Source organism: Culicoides brevitarsis, chromosome 2 (genome assembly GCF_036172545.1).
Source record: "Culicoides brevitarsis isolate CSIRO-B50_1 chromosome 2, AGI_CSIRO_Cbre_v1, whole genome shotgun sequence".
NCBI lineage: Eukaryota > Metazoa > Arthropoda > Insecta > Diptera > Ceratopogonidae > Culicoides > Culicoides brevitarsis.
Genome location: NC_087086.1, coordinates 16,320,621 through 16,336,845, shown reverse-complemented (window position 1 = coordinate 16,336,845; position 16,225 = coordinate 16,320,621).

Here is a 16,225-nt window from a genome sequence, read left to right as displayed (position 1 = left end):
AAATATTTGTCTTGGTTAATATTTTCAGAATATTTGTATAGCTACATGAAATTTGCGTTTCGTACCAAAATAAAATAAAATAACTAGGTTTCTCTCTCTCTCGCTCTTTCTACTAAATATTATATTGCGAAATGTTTGCGAAACAAATTTTTTATCCATATATGCATATCAAATATTTACAACTAGCAACAACCACAAGTCTCATTTCTCTTTGGCAAATAATACATGTTTCTTTTGAGATGTAAACTTATTATAGGTTTTTTTTTCATCTCGGGATTAACATTTTTTTTCTTCGTCTTTGCCTGGTTTTCTAACCCAATTACCATGAAATCGTCAATATCGTTACGTAACAAGTTGCGAAAGTCGCCCACTGTAACACATATATTTTTTCTCGTACCTGTTTACACACGTGGAATGGTTTTTTTTTAGGTGAAAGTTCATAAAAATCGATCGTTTCAATGTGAATTGTTCCTTTTTTTCGCTCCAGCGCTACAACACATTTGTATGCGCAAAACAGACTTCAAGCGGGAAATACTTTAACATGAATTGTGCGAGGACTCCTAAGGTTATTTAGTTCATTTCATTGATGTTCTTCGTCGTTGTTGTTGTTGTTATTATGTTTCCGTAATAGATGCTCATGTTTCTCTTTTCCTTGCTTTTGTTTCAATGTCGATGATATTGCCATTAAAGGGTGAGGTAGGTCTACAAAAAATGTTGAAACGACTTTTTAAACTAAGTTTCGAAAGGAGATTTGAGTCTTTAAACTTCAATACCGCTGACACTCTTAACTTTCTTTGTGAAAAAGTGGAAAAAAAGAAATTTAGATCTTTTGTCGTACTTTTGCTGCGTCGATAAAAGGGAAACTTTTTGCTTAAACGAGTCTGTATGGGCACATTGATCTCTCAATCAAAGCGGTCTTATTTTTTAACCAACTAAAAAAGGAAAAAAAACTTCTATTTCGTCATAAATTTTCATTTTGCTCTCTCTGATACTTCAGAATTTTTATTTTATGTGTGGAGAATTTACGTTTTGCAGCATAAAAAATTTGTTGAGACACATTAGAATTTCATAGTTTAAAATTTTTAACAAATTTTGGAAAATATTCTAAAAATTTGATATTTCACCCGATATCAAAATTTCATCGAAAAATAAATGGCATGAGATTTGAACAAGAAATATCCGCTTAAAAATTTAAATTTTCCCTAGTAGCATTTAAAGAATTTTAATAATGTTAAAAAGTCACAATTTGAGCGAGAGTTCCTCACTTTGAGAGAAACTACAGACAAATCAAGACGTATTTTTTTCTATTTTTAATAATAGGTACATAAAAAGACAAGAAAATCTGTGACTTCAACATTAAATTCTAAAATTTCATCTACGTTTAATTCAGGTTTCATTTTGTTTTTTGGAATCATCACCCATTTTGTCATCCCCCATCTTATTCAAGATTTTTTGATGGTTTTGTATTAGTTAGGCCTAAAGTAGTCAAAAAAACCTAAATTAAAAATTCTAGAACGAACCTTTGAGATTTTAGATATTTTTTAGTGCATTTGGGTATATTCAAGTACCTCTTTGACATACCAGATCTCACTAAAAATGCATAGAAACACTTTGGTTCGTTCTAGAATGATGAAAATGCTATAATAAAAAATGTCCTTGAATTGACCTTGAGCAACAATTTCACTCAGCTACTCAACAATTGTGACTATGGGGCTAAAACATCAAGGTTAACTACTATGCAAGTCCTCCTACATCAGTAATCAACAAACGGCAATTTGGCGTTTGAATAAAACTTCATCAAAAGATGTTCAAATAATAATTGATAATGGAATTTTATGCTGAAAGAAAATAACAATTAAAGACATTTTTGACAAAAATCTTCGTTGCGAGACACTAACTTTTCACAATACTTACCAACAACTTTCCTTCATGCGGTAAGAATATTTCCTTTATCAAATTTCGCAAAAATATGTCTTACATCTTCGCAAAAGGAAAAGTTCAGGTACGTTTAGCAACACAATGTGTATTATGTCTTGTTTCTAAACTAACTTTAAGGAAAATAATAAAAAAAAGAAAGTTTATAACACATATACCATCACACACATTCTCACACAACATGTGGTTTATTTGATTTTGTAACTCACATATAGTTATTGCGGAAAGTGCACACAGTTTGCCAGGCAGTTAACTAAAACAAGATTCTTTGTATGCGATATCATAACGAGGCATGACGACGACGACGACGACGACGAAGATGCGAACAAGACGCTCATAAAAGTTGCTACAAGACATTTTGATGTTGTTTCAAACAAAAAACATCAGTTTCCTGCTTGCCTGCGAAAATATTTTTAATGAACATCTTTGTTGTTGCTTTCACATTTCTCGGTAAAATGACGACGACGATGTACTTTCAATCAAATATGGATTTAAAAAGATTTTTCTTTTAATTTCTCTTTGGTGTATAAAAATTAATTTCGAAGCAGTAGAGAATGAGAGAGATTGGACTACTTAGTTTTTCATCAGGGATGTTGACTGAAAAATTTCAAAACCAAAGTCCCAAACTCATCTGTTGCTAAAAGATTTCAACGTCCTTGTCCGTTATTATGTTACTTTAAACAAATCGAGATTCTCAGTATTTCTAAGCTCTCGTCATTTTTTGTTATGTCGGTGACTTCGACGATGCGGCAAATGAAAATCAATAGAGAGCATCCGGAAAGAAATTGAAGATTTTTGTTGGTCACGTACTGTCTTCGACGATTTCATTCTCATCCACTCCGAGGATCGGCTTATTGGTGACATTAATTTGGATTAATTTTGGGGACCGTAGTTTATTTATTTTCTTTATCCACTTTTTTGATTAGAATAAAATCGGATCGGCAACAAATGAAATTGGCGAGGATGGTAACACCTACGCAGAAAAAAATCAAAAATATTGTGGAAGTGTCTGGTTTTTTCTTTAAACTTATTGCAGCAATAAAAACAGCAACTTTCAAGGGGTTTCATTAACTCTTTATTATAAAATATATCGTTGCCTTTTTTGCAAGATTTTTTTTCTTTTTTTTTCAATGATGATTATAAATTCAATGAAGGTTTTCTCCTTTTTTTATATTTTTTAATAAAATAAAAAATTCTTTTTATTTTTTATTTAAAGGAAGGAAGAAGAAAGACATTTTTTAATTATTTTTCCATCTTAATAGGGACAAAGTACTTTTTACTTTGGCGGATAAAAAATGACGCGTCTATCAATGAGTGCGCACTGTCATTTACAATGATTCGCATCATAAACTCGCCGAGGAAATGCCAGAAAAAAACGAAGTATTTCCATCAACGATGCTGATGGAATATAAATGAGATGACTCAATGGGGAAATACTACAAAGACAAGGCAAATCTTTCTTTTTATTTTTGCTTTTTGCATAAAAAAGAATCTCTTAACGTGGGATAGAGTTGTCATTCACAAAAAAAGAGCTGTAAAATAATTAAATTTCATCCATCGTCGAGCCATCATGCCGTTGCGCAAGCAATATTGATGAGATGGTTGTAAAAAAAAAGTTTGCTGCAGGAAGCAATGAAGACGGTCGCGATTGAAAGGTGTGACGATAGATAAAGCATCATTTGGTGCGATGCGGAGTGGCAAGGAAGGAAGGGATTATTGCGAATGGACTGTATCGTATAATTGAGTCATTAACTTTATTAAAATCTACAAAAAAGGTTTACTTTTACTTCATTTTCTATAGCTTTTATTTTTGTGCGGAGGACCGTTTTTAATATTAATTGGCTATAAATCTAGCATTTGCATAGGGAGATGGATTTTGTCGCGAGTTTTTCTTAATTTATTGCATTAATTTAGGAGGGAAAAATCTCCGGGAGGTATCCGGGATGCTACGTTTGTGGAAATTTTTAATGATCAAATTAAAATTCCTCTTCGGATTTTAAAATTTTCATCTTGAGGTCTTAAGATTTTTTCTTGAAGTTCAAAAATTTCCTATGAGGTCTCAAAATTTCCTCTTGAGGTCTAAAAATTTCCTCTTGAGGTCTAAAAATTTCCTCTTGAGGTCTTAAAATTTCCTCTTGAGGTCTAAAAATTTCCTCTTGAGGTCTAAAAATTTCCTCTTGAGGTCTAAAAATTTCCTCTTGAGGTCTAAAAATTTCCTCTTGAGGTCTAAAAATTTCCTCTTGAGGTCTAAAAATTTTCTCTTGATTTTTCTCTTGAGGTCTAAAAATTTCCTCTTGAGGTCTAAAAATTTCCTCTTGAGGTCTAAAAATTTCCTCTTGAGGTCTAAAAATTTCCTCTTGAAGTCTAAAAATTTCCTCTTAAGGTCTAAAAATTTCCTCTTGAGGTCTTAAAATTTCCTCTTGAGGTCTAAAAATTTCCTCTTGAGGTCTAAAAATTTCCTCTTGAAGTCTAAAAATTTCCTCTTGAGGTCTAAAAATTTCCTCTTGAGTTCTAAATATTTCCTCTTGAAGCTTTAAAAATTTTTTCTTGAGGTCTTCAAATTTTCTCTTGAGGTCTTTTAATTTCCTTTTATAATTTAAAATTTCCTCTGATACTGAGAATAATTGCGAAATACAAATTTTTCGTAGTTAAAAGATCGCCAGAGGACAATATCCCACATAAAATTCAAATTAAAATCGTTGATGCTTGATACTATTACGTAGATAGTCATTCAGAGAATCCGGCAGTTAATACACATAAAACGATTGAGGCGTTAAAAACATTCGTTCCACCTGCCACAACAACGTCTCATAATTTTATTCCGTTCAGTGAATGTCCCAAAAATTCAGCATGTGCTGTCAAAACTGTGTCCAATTTTAACTTTTACTTGAGGCTAGTCGGTTGATTGCTACAAGTCGAAAAACTTTTACAAAATACATCGCATCATCACAAAAGTGGGTGCATATAAGCTGGGTTTGTTACAGATTAAAATTGTTTGCTGCAGCACGTCCAACATCCAGCTAAATTGATATAATTCTTGGGACCTTAATGAAAAGCCTCTTTTCCAATTAGAATTGCGTGTGTCTCGTTAGTCATCGTTGATGTTGTTGTTGTTGGATTTTGGGGAAAAACATATTTGTTATGCGGTGTACTTGTGGATGCATTATTATTAGTGGAATGGAAAACAAGCATACCGAACTAGAGAGAGAGAACAAATTATAAAATATTGATCCAAATGCTGCAAATTTGCGAAAGGAGTGTGCGAATGAAACATATTCGAGTAATAATATTGTGCAAGACAAGTTCTGTATATGGGCTACATATGTTTTCACTAATAGATATTATGCCTCGTGGGTATGGCTCGAATATTGTATGCGCCTCTTTTCTGACGTTGTTGTACTTTAATATGCATAACAGCATGCCTTAGCTTTTGTGGATCGATCCTCGACCCAATTTATGTTGTTTTTTTTTCACTCTACTTTCATAAAAGACGCTTCCTTGTCGGAGCTTTGTACTCGATTCGTGTCCATGCAAAAGTTTCCTTTTATGTGAGGGGCAACACACTGATATTTAAATTAAAGTTAATTTTATGAAAATCCCAGTTTCATTTTTAGATTAAATATAATTTTCGTGTCTTTTGTATGCCTTTTTTTGTTGAAAAAATTTTCCTTTTATATCCTTCCATTTTTAATATATAAACATGTGATGCGGAGGTTTGTTTGGAAAAAAGATCTACCGGTTTTTATCGAGGATTATTTTTAAGTATAGAAACGTGAGATTCAATTTTTATCGCACTTGGATTGAAAAAAAATCAATTTTTTCAAAGACAAAAGTTAAAGTTCAATTTTTTTTATTTTTAGAAAAAAAAACCGTTAAAACCGAACTGAATCTCATTTTGAAACCATCTTTTTTTTACTATAATTTTATATTTTTTGTGCTCTAATTTTCACTTTTTTTTGTCAAAATGTTTCCTTTCCTATGCCAAAAAATTATATAAAATATTATCAAGCATATGGCGTGCGTTCAAGCTATATTGTGCCTCACAGAATTTATGTATGGTACCATAAAGAGGAAACTTTCGAGCAAAAGTAAAGCAAACATAAACGAAATTAAATGAGGAAAAAAGCCGTAGATGTGTGTACTTTGTATATTAAAGTCAGGCACAAAAAATATAATGTCATGCCATTAATGCTTTATGTTGATCGTTTTATATTCAATACATTTACTTTTTTCTGTGTGTGTGTGTTCGTGTGTAGCAGCATTGTGTCTTTGACATTACTTGAACTGGAATATTTTTTGTTTTTGTTCGAGATCTCAAGGCTGGAAAATAGATTTCCGGGATCCGTTTTCTTTGTGTTGTTTTTTTTCTATTTTTTGTTCACTTATTCTCTTTTGCTTGCTTAGTAAAAAACAAAATGCTTAACAAATCATCTCTTTATATTCGAATGTTTAGCAACAACATGATGTATAGGTGTTTATTGTAGCGTCAATGTTTGATAAAAAAAATTATTGTGGGAGAAATATGTTTTGCATGAGGCTTTGTAAGAGCATCGAGAATTTTTTTCTGTATTTTAGTGACTTTAAAAATGTAAAGAAATTCTGTGGTCACGCTCTTAAATTATTTTTTATCGTTATCAAAACCCAAGTGTGAAAACAAATAATATTTATTTTTTGAGTAAATTATTTAATTATTTTTTGCAAGAAAAGTTTTTAATTGTGCTTCTAAGATAAAATTGAGTTCAAATAATTTAAAAATAAAAATATAAAAATTGATTTTTTTATTTATAAAATTATATTATTAATTAATTTTAAATTTTTCAAATTTATCAGGTAATTTATTTATTTAAAATAAATATTTGAAAAAATTAACTTAATACGAAAATGAATTAAATTAAATTAATCAGGAAATTTATTTTTTTAAATATTTATTTAATTTAATAATTTAAAATTATTTTAAAAAATAAATTTCCTGATTAATTTAATTTAATTCATTTTCATATTAATTTTTTTTTTCAAAAGTCTTGAATTTTTAAGACGAAAAATAAAAAAAAAAACAAATTATCAATAGAATTTTAAATAATTTTTTTAATAAATATTTTTTCACAATTTTCATGAAATATTATTCCTTTTTACAAAAAAAAACAAATTTTCAGTCAATATTTTTTTTTTCAAGTTTTATTTGAAGGTGTATCAATTTTGGCGATCATTCATTATATTCTTCCTTTTTATTCATTTATCTTTCCCAATTCAACGTATAAAACCCAAAGCTCTTTAAATCGATTGAATTATGTGTGACTTGCCATATTTGATCGTTTTTTCTATCCAGAAAAACCAAAGAAAACGTTTTAACGTGTATTTTTCATGGATTATCAATTCCAAAAGTGGTTCAAAAAGGATACAAAGGATTTTCTTACCTTTTCATGCGATGAGAGCTCGACACACAAACCGACCTCTGTCCTTTTTATTCGCTGCTTTAATGTTATTGTCACAACAAAATATGACTAAAACTGGCTTCTGAAACGAAAAAAAAACGGAAGACAAAATTAATATTGGTCATTTGGGACTTTCAGCAATCTATACAACATAATAAGGAAAAGACAAACAGCAACAATAATAAAATGGCGCTCTCTCTTTCAATTATTTGTAACGACACGTGTGGGCTTCGTTACAAAATTGGCAAAAAAATGAAAATTAATTGTTCTCAAGATAATTTTCGATGTTTTGAAGCTCGTACCGTATTAAATGCTTGAATTTCAATTTATTTTGATTAAAAATCAATTAAAGTTTTCATTTTTTATTTATTCAATTTTTTCTTGGATCTGTGGCGAACCAAATAATTGAATAAAAAAAATTAAATAAATATTTAAATAAAATAGCTCGCAGTAAATTAATCTTTTATGGAAAAAAAAGTAATGAAAAAAAAAAGTTTTTCAATATCGAACTTTTTCATAATGAATTAGCAATCAAATTGGATAGAGAGATGACACAACTGACGACCCAGTACAAATCTGTCTCTTTTGCTCTTCGATTTATTTTCATTGCATTTTAAAATTTCTTCATTCAAACTCAAATACCATGAAAATTTTTCTACGCAGAGAGAAGAAGTAGACACACTTGCAAGTGGGACAACACAAGCAAACACAAAACTTTGTCTATTTACTTTGGGATAACTAATGCAAAAATTTCATTCGAACTTATTCATTCATTCAGGTTCTCTTCATTCATTCGGCATTCTGCTAAATTGATTTCATTTTTTCTCTCCTTTTTTTTTGTAGGTTTTGCATTTCATTTATAATACATAAAATATTTCTTTGGTACACCTCAAGCAATTTATTCTTCATTCTCTCCATTTTTCGCTCGGAATTTGAAAGGCAGCTGATACACTTTTTGATTGGAATAATATTGGAATAATTGGCTTTGTATAAAAGTCCAGCATGATTCAATTCAGAGTCACTTGAATGGAAATAATGAAGTGTAAAATAATTTCCGACAAACGAGGTTAGCACAGAAAATTTGATTTCTCTCCTCAAATCAAAGCAAGAAAAAACTTTCCTACAAAAAAAAACATTCCAAGGTCACATTTCTTTTCTTTTTTCGCTGTAACTCATCAGCGCCTATCTCACAAAAATTTATTTTAGGTGTTTTATTATTCCGGAGTGTATCTCTGCAACAGAAAATATTTCCTGCGAAATTTTTCTTTCTTTTTATTTCGTTGCCTTTTTCCCTTGTATTATTTATGTTGTTTATATCTGCATACTAAGCACTTCGTGCTTTCGTATTCTTGGGCGAATTGTGTAAGTGAAACGTGATACAATTGCGCGCCGCTTGTATTTGAATTTTTTATGGTAATCTTGATAATAGTGCCAGAAAAGATAGTGTGAGAAATTCGCAGAGACATTTTGCGACACTTTATTAACGATAATTGATTAAAATTGAATTAAAGTTTAAATGGAAGGATTTGGGCTTGGCACGTTGAAATTAAATTTTATGCAAGGAGCGGAAAATTTTTACTGATAAGGGTTTCAGTAGAAAATTATTTTTTTAGATTTTAAAATAAGAAAGGGAGCTTTCGAGATTTTTAAAATTTATCAAATTTTATTAGTTTAAATTAAAATATTTAATTTATATTTAAATCTAAAAAAAAATTAAAGAGTACAAAAAAACAAAACGCAGTTAATTTTTTTTTAAATTGTTAAAAGTTTTTTGAAGTTTTAAAATTTTTAAAAAAATGTTTAAGTTTTTTTTTAAATTTAATTAATTTTTCTTCTAAAAAATAAAATAAATTAATTAATTGACTTAAAATTAAAAAAAAAAATCTGTCAATGTTTATTTTAAAATTTAATTTTTTATAATATCTAATTTATTTAATTTTATTTTTTTTTAAATCATTAAAAATCATTTATTTTCATTCATTAAAATTTAATTTTTGTAACAATTAATTTTTTATTTTTTTTTTTTTTTAATTTAATTCATGTTATTTTACTGATATTATGTTAAATTGTATTATATGTAATATTTTAAACTCATATGAACAGAAAATCATTATTTTTTTACTTTTTATTCTTTTTGCCTTTTTTAGACTCAAAAATTCCAAACATTCTTTAAAAACAAAACAAACCGCTAGTTTTCCCATTTGTGTGTTGAAAACTTTTCAAACATCTTATCTCATTTCAAAAAAAGGATTTGCCTTGTTCGAAGGCACAAAACAAAAGACAAGAAAAGGGAAATCAACCTTAAATCAACGCCAAAATCCAGTTTCCAATAATCTAATAATCTCCCATGTAATCCCCCGTGTAAGAACATGCAAAGGCATATCTCTTTTTAGTTACTACAAGTACATTTGTTTTCGTGTGTTTCTCCGATTTCCATGCATATCATGAATTCACACTAACATTTCTCCTTCCACGTCGACATCGTCCTCGTTGCTATCCGGTAAGCAGTTGGTAGCGAAAGATACTTTACGATTGTTATGCGTGTGGATAATAAAATAATGGTTGAACAAGCTGATTCTGAAACTGAGGTAGATTTATCTCTGAGAAATTACGACAATTGTGTGGAAAACAGATTCAAAATAGAGCAAAAAAAAATTCATTCGTTGGTGATCGTGATGGTGTAAAACTGGTTAAACACACACACACACAGGATTACAGCAAGAAAATACAATAATAATAAAGGTCATGGTAATAAATTATGTTGTGGCGGACTTCCGTTCAAACAATAATTTACTGAACTATAGTTTTAATCTCTTCATTGTGCGGTTTTGCTTTTGCGATGTGACGTAATATGGTCCGCCGCCATTCAAGATAAAAAAGCATCACTCTGCGGATGAAAAATTGGAGAGTTTGATCTATGAAAAGATCATACTGACACTTTAGGGGTCCAGTTGACTCCTTCATTGAATTATTTGGATCGCTTAAGTAGTTTAGTGGGTCTAAAAAATTCCTTAAGGGGTCTATTGAACTTTTAGGAGGTTGATTTTAACCCTTTTTGGAATATACCATCACCAGCCCCAACAAATCAATCCTTTTTAAAAAGTTTCTTAAGCATTAAGAGGTTAATTTAATCCTTTATAAGTCAACATGATCCTTTGAGGTCTTAAAACGTATAAGATTAACCTCTTGAGACTTAAAGGACATCTTAAGACCCTATAAAGATTGATTAGATTGATGCTTTAGTTTTGTGAAGGGGGTTCGAACTACGAAGCGGGTTATGTTGACCTCTCATGAGGTCAAATTGAATTATTAGAGGTCAATTTTATCTTATAGACTTCAGTTAAATCCTCTTAGACGTAAATTATATCCCATAAAGGTAAATTAAATCTCATCTTGACTAATTTATTCCCTTTAGAAGTAAATTTGATCCCTTTCGATCCCTTAAAGATCATTTTGACCTCTAGATGACCTTTAGAGGTCAATTAGACCCTTCTTAAGAGTTCAAAGGATAAAATGAACCTCTCAAGACTTAAGGAACCTCTTGAAACCTCTTAAAAAGTTCAACTTTTTAGTTCTGTGGTTGTCCAACTCCAAAGAGGGCTTTGTTGAGCTCTTAAGAGGTCAAATCAATTCCTCATAAAAGATAAAATTAATCCTTTAAGCTGTTAAAGGATTAATATCGCCCGTTTTTTGTTCATAAGGCATGAGAAAGGAGCGAACGATGTATAAAAAAAATCTCTTTCGCTTTTATCTTTTATCACACACACTCAGAGCTACCGACAAATGTTAACATGGAGTGAAGAGAAGCGAAGAAAAAAACATTTCTGACTGAGTGATGTACTTATTTAGTGTGGAAGTTGTTGTTGTTGTTGTAGTAAAATGCGTGCGATTTATTTTGTTTGAGGCTCTTTCTCGCTCCGGTAGATTAGAGAACGTCTTGTACTTTTATGGTAAACATGTATAAACAAGTAACGTGTGATGTTATGCGAAACCATAGAAAATAAAATAAAAACTTATACGAGGATTATCTACGGATTTCTTCTCTTTACTCTTTCTTCGCTGGCTCTGTGTCGTTCACTTTTTGAAATGGGTCACAAAAAGTTTCTACTTCTTCTACAATTTTTTTTTTCGGTTGTTGTCTTTCGCAAGTTTAAGCCCAGAGTTTTTGCCATAAAGTGCCATAAACCATTAGAAAAAGGGATGAATGACGTGGAAAATTTATTTTTACCAAAGAATGTCGACGTTTGTCGACGTCGTTGTCGTTACAGCTCGCTCATGCATGAGGACAAAAATTAATACGATAAATTAAAAGATGTGTTTCTTGCAGGGAAAATTTAATGAGAAATGTTTAGAAATGCGTAAAGAATGATGGTGTTAAAGGATAATCTTCACACCGCCGCTCGCACAAGCAAGAATCAAAGCTAGTGAGAGAGAAAGAGAGAAGAAGTCACTTTTTTGTCATTTATCATGAAAGTTGGACATTTTCAGCAAGAATTTCACTTGAGGCTCTTTTAATGTGCGTGTCGTGGTGACGTAATTCCCACAAAAACAGTAAATTTCATATATATTTTCACGCCATTCACCCTTATTAGATCAAATCTCGAGGAGAAGTAAATCTTTTCAGTCATGCGTTATTCTTTATTGCCAAAAACTCTGCGAGAAAATACAATTTATTAATCTGTTATTTATTCATACATTTCACAAGTCTTCAATCTATCTTATTTATTTTTTTTTTCTTTTCTCTTTTATATCATTCATTTTTAATACAAGCACAACTATTTTCGTTTGTTTCTGGTACGACATGGCACAAGTCTATGTTTGTGTATGATCAAAAAATGATCTGAAAATTTTCGTAAAAAAAACCTGATCGCATTTCTTTCTTGTGCATACCAAATGTAAGTTTTATTAAAATTCTTAGAGGATTTTAGTGATTTTTTTTTTTTCATATTTATGTTAACCTTTTGGAATTTAATTTAATTTAAATTTATTTTTATTTCAAAAATTTTTGTTAATTCTAAATTTTCAAGGATTTTTCGTTCTTTGATTTTTGAAATTTTTTAAAAACATCATCTTTAATTTTTTTTTTCATTTTTTGAACTTTAATTTATATTTTGGAAATTCTGTTATCAACTAATTTTATTTTTTTTTAATTTAAAATTATTTATTTACTTAAAATAATATTATTTTTTAAAAATTTTTTTAATTTAATTTTTTTTTAATAAAAAAATTATTAAAAATTATTTAAAAAATATTTAAAAAATTAAAATTATTTGAAAAAATTATTAATTTTATTTTTTTTTTTTATTTATATTTCAGAATAATACCAGATAATTATCCGCAATTTTTTAAAAATTAAAAAAAAATAACTTTTTAAACATTTTAGATATTTTGTAATGTTTTATGAATATTTTAAAATTTTTATAAAATTTCTAATATGTTTATTTTTTTTTAAATACAAATTAAATATCATTTTTTAATAAAAATATTAGAATTTTTACTGAAATTATTATTTTTTTTTTTATTTTTAATTATTTTAATATTTTTTTCTGCTAACAGACAGACAAAAAAATCCTTTATTTCACCAAAATCATCAAAAAAAACATACATATATGTTCAGAAAAGCGAAATTATTGATAAGACAGTCAAGTAAAAAAAAGAAGAGATAGAACGAGATGAAAATTGGCGCTTCAATCTTCCAAGAATGGCAAGAAAAATAAATAAAACAGATAACGTCAAATATCAAATGGGGTTCAACTTATTCATCTCCCACTTGGAATAAATTTTATTTTTATTATTTATTCATTTTTTTCCTGATTGTTGTACTTTAAAAGGCAACAATGCTCAAAATGATGATGATGATGAACGGTGGGCGTAATGCAACTTTAAAGTCACGACCATCCCCATCATCGCTGTCCTTCATCTCTATTCTATTATCATCATTATTACCACGATACAATGTTGGTTGCTCTGGAAAAAAAATAAAATAAACATTACCTTTTTTAAGTGGACCCAACACCTCCAACAGTGTCGACCAACAAAACTTTATATTTCATTTTTTTTTTCGCAGTGCACTTGCCTCGCACAACGACAACGACGAGAAAAACAATGTTCAGTCTTTTGTCTCATGCATAATTTGTGTCATTTTTCAATTTAGCCAAGTTATTCCTCTTGACTGCCTTTCTGATACAAACATGGCACACGGCAAACAAAAAAAGTAAATTTTATGAATATATAAACAACAACGTTCGCTGCGATGATAAATATACAATTTAAACTTGTTCGTGTACAAGCCCCGAGAAAAAATGTCTAACTAACTACTATCCATCGCTACATCATCATTATTATCGTTGTTGTTACTTGGTGCGAAAACAGTTCCGTTGCCTCTGTTGCAAGTTGGCAGAGCAAAAAAAAAGTACGAAACGGAGAAAATGGCAAATTGAAATGAATATTTCATGAAATTTTTCGTCCGTCTTTCCTTTTTTTCTTGCTCGTCTTCCTCTCTGTGCACTACTTAGTGCTGCTGGCACGCACATCACAACGATGAACGGTGCAAAATATAGTTTTTTGATGTTGTTAGCCATTACTTTAATGTTTCTTTTCGTACCATTACTGCGCTTTATTACCTCCCAAAGTAAGTTGTTCCCTTCTAACGACTAACAACATCATTTGTATTCATGTGAAAACCCGCTTGTCGATATTATCTCAGCGCGGACTTCCTTTCGCCGCTCAAAAATAGCAAAAATTATCTGCATAAATCATACAAACAACAAAAAAAAATCTGCACTTGAATTTCTCGAGTTCGTCCATCATCACAGAATATCACAGAACATCACAAGAGGGAAACAGGAAACGCAAATATTTGCTTTTATTTTTATTTTAATGATCATACAGCAAGAAATAAAGTTTTACAAACAACATATTTAATATCTCATTCATTCATAAATTCACTGCATACGAAAAATTTACAGAAAAATAAATTAATTATTCGTATGTTAAGTGACAGGTGCATGTCAAAATATCTTTTTTCACATGTACAGTTGGTAGAAAAAAAAATGTTTTGTAGAAACAGCGATTTGGAGTGGAAATGAATATGAAAGTCATGTTTTTAAATGTTTCACATTAATTTAATCTTTTTGCTGGCTTAAATCCGTCAATGGAAGTCGTTGTACAAATGGAAAAGTACTAATGATTTTTTCCGGGGGATTTAAATTTTAAGATGAGGATTAAAATTTTATTAAATAAGATGTAATAATTACTTCGAATATTAAGGCGGTGGATTTAGGATTTAAGATTTAAATAATAATTTGTCGAAATTTATTATTTTTTATCCAAATTTGAGTTTTTCTATAGTTTCCGCGGAAAAAAAAAATATTTTTCTTCATTTCTATTTTTTTAATTTTAGATTTTTTGTTTTAAAAAATATTTAAATATTAAAAAAAAAATAATTTTATCCGAAAGCAACATTATTAATGTTTTTTTTTATTTTTATTCGTAAGATTTATTCATTTATTTTTTTTTTATCTATATTTTATTTTGTATAAAAATTAAAAATATTAATATTTTTTATTTATAATAAACGAATAAATAAAGATATAAAAAATCGTTTTATTAAAACTAAATAAATAATTTATTAAAAAATTTTAAAGGTACCAAAACAATTTATTTAATCTTTCCTTATTATTTTTAAATTTTATTTTTTTTTTATTAATTTTAATCTATTTTTAATTATTTTTTTATTTTTTAAAATTATTGAATAATTTAAATATTGTGTATAATGTGAAAAATATAAAAAAATGAATAATTATAATTTTATTAAAACTAACAAAATATATTTATTTACTAAATAATCCAAAAGATCCCAAAACAAAATATTTTTTAAAAATTTTTTTTTAAATATTTTTTAATTTATTTAATTTGTAATTAAATATTTTTATATTTTTCGCAATTTATTTAATTTTTTTTTATTCAAAAATTCCAAAAAATCAGGATAAGGTTCAAAGTCAAAAAAAAATCAACTGCTTAAATTTATTTAAAATCCAAAATCTCTTGGAAACTCCCACGTTTTTCCTTCCACAAGTGTATGAAACTGCTTCTTTTTTTTCATTCGTCATCACATCATCGCTCAAAAAGACAAATTTAAAATTTGCTTTACATGTGACACAAAAAATTGCTGTATGAATTATAGACCATGAATTATGAAGCATCTGTTCCATTTCATTCATATGTGGAATGTTGAAAAAGATACCGAATGCTAATTTTTTTTTCTTTCTATGTCGTCACACGATTGCATGTCATCTATTAATAATAATATTTAATACCATGCGAACATAACACGATTACGTATTTTCAAATGGCAGAATTAGATGAAATGGGAAGAAGAAGTGTTAATGTTCCATTCATGTCTCGAGTAATAAAGCAATCACACTTGGATTGGCATTTTCATTCACGCAGCGAGGAACAACAAATTTTACAATGACGAACACTTTCCTCGCATGTAATGAATGAAATATTGCTTCGACATTGAATCGATTGAGTGGAAAAAGGCAAAATCGCGTTTATTATTTCAAATTGCCTTTTTGTGAAAAAAAAATTGCTATCGAGACAGCTCTCCAAGAGGGATAAAAAGCACTTCCGTGCTGTTAAAATTTTGCCTTTGTTGTCATTGCTCTGCTTTCCGTCGCTCTTTTTGCGAGAAAAAAAAAAAGAGTTTATAACACTCTGCGTCGGAAATTAATATATGACGCAAAAAATACAAAAATAAATGGATGATTGAACAAATAAACAGCTTTTTGTTTGCTTTTTTCGCCATTCGAGAGACGGCAGATATAAATATATGTGAGGCTATTTATTTTAAATTG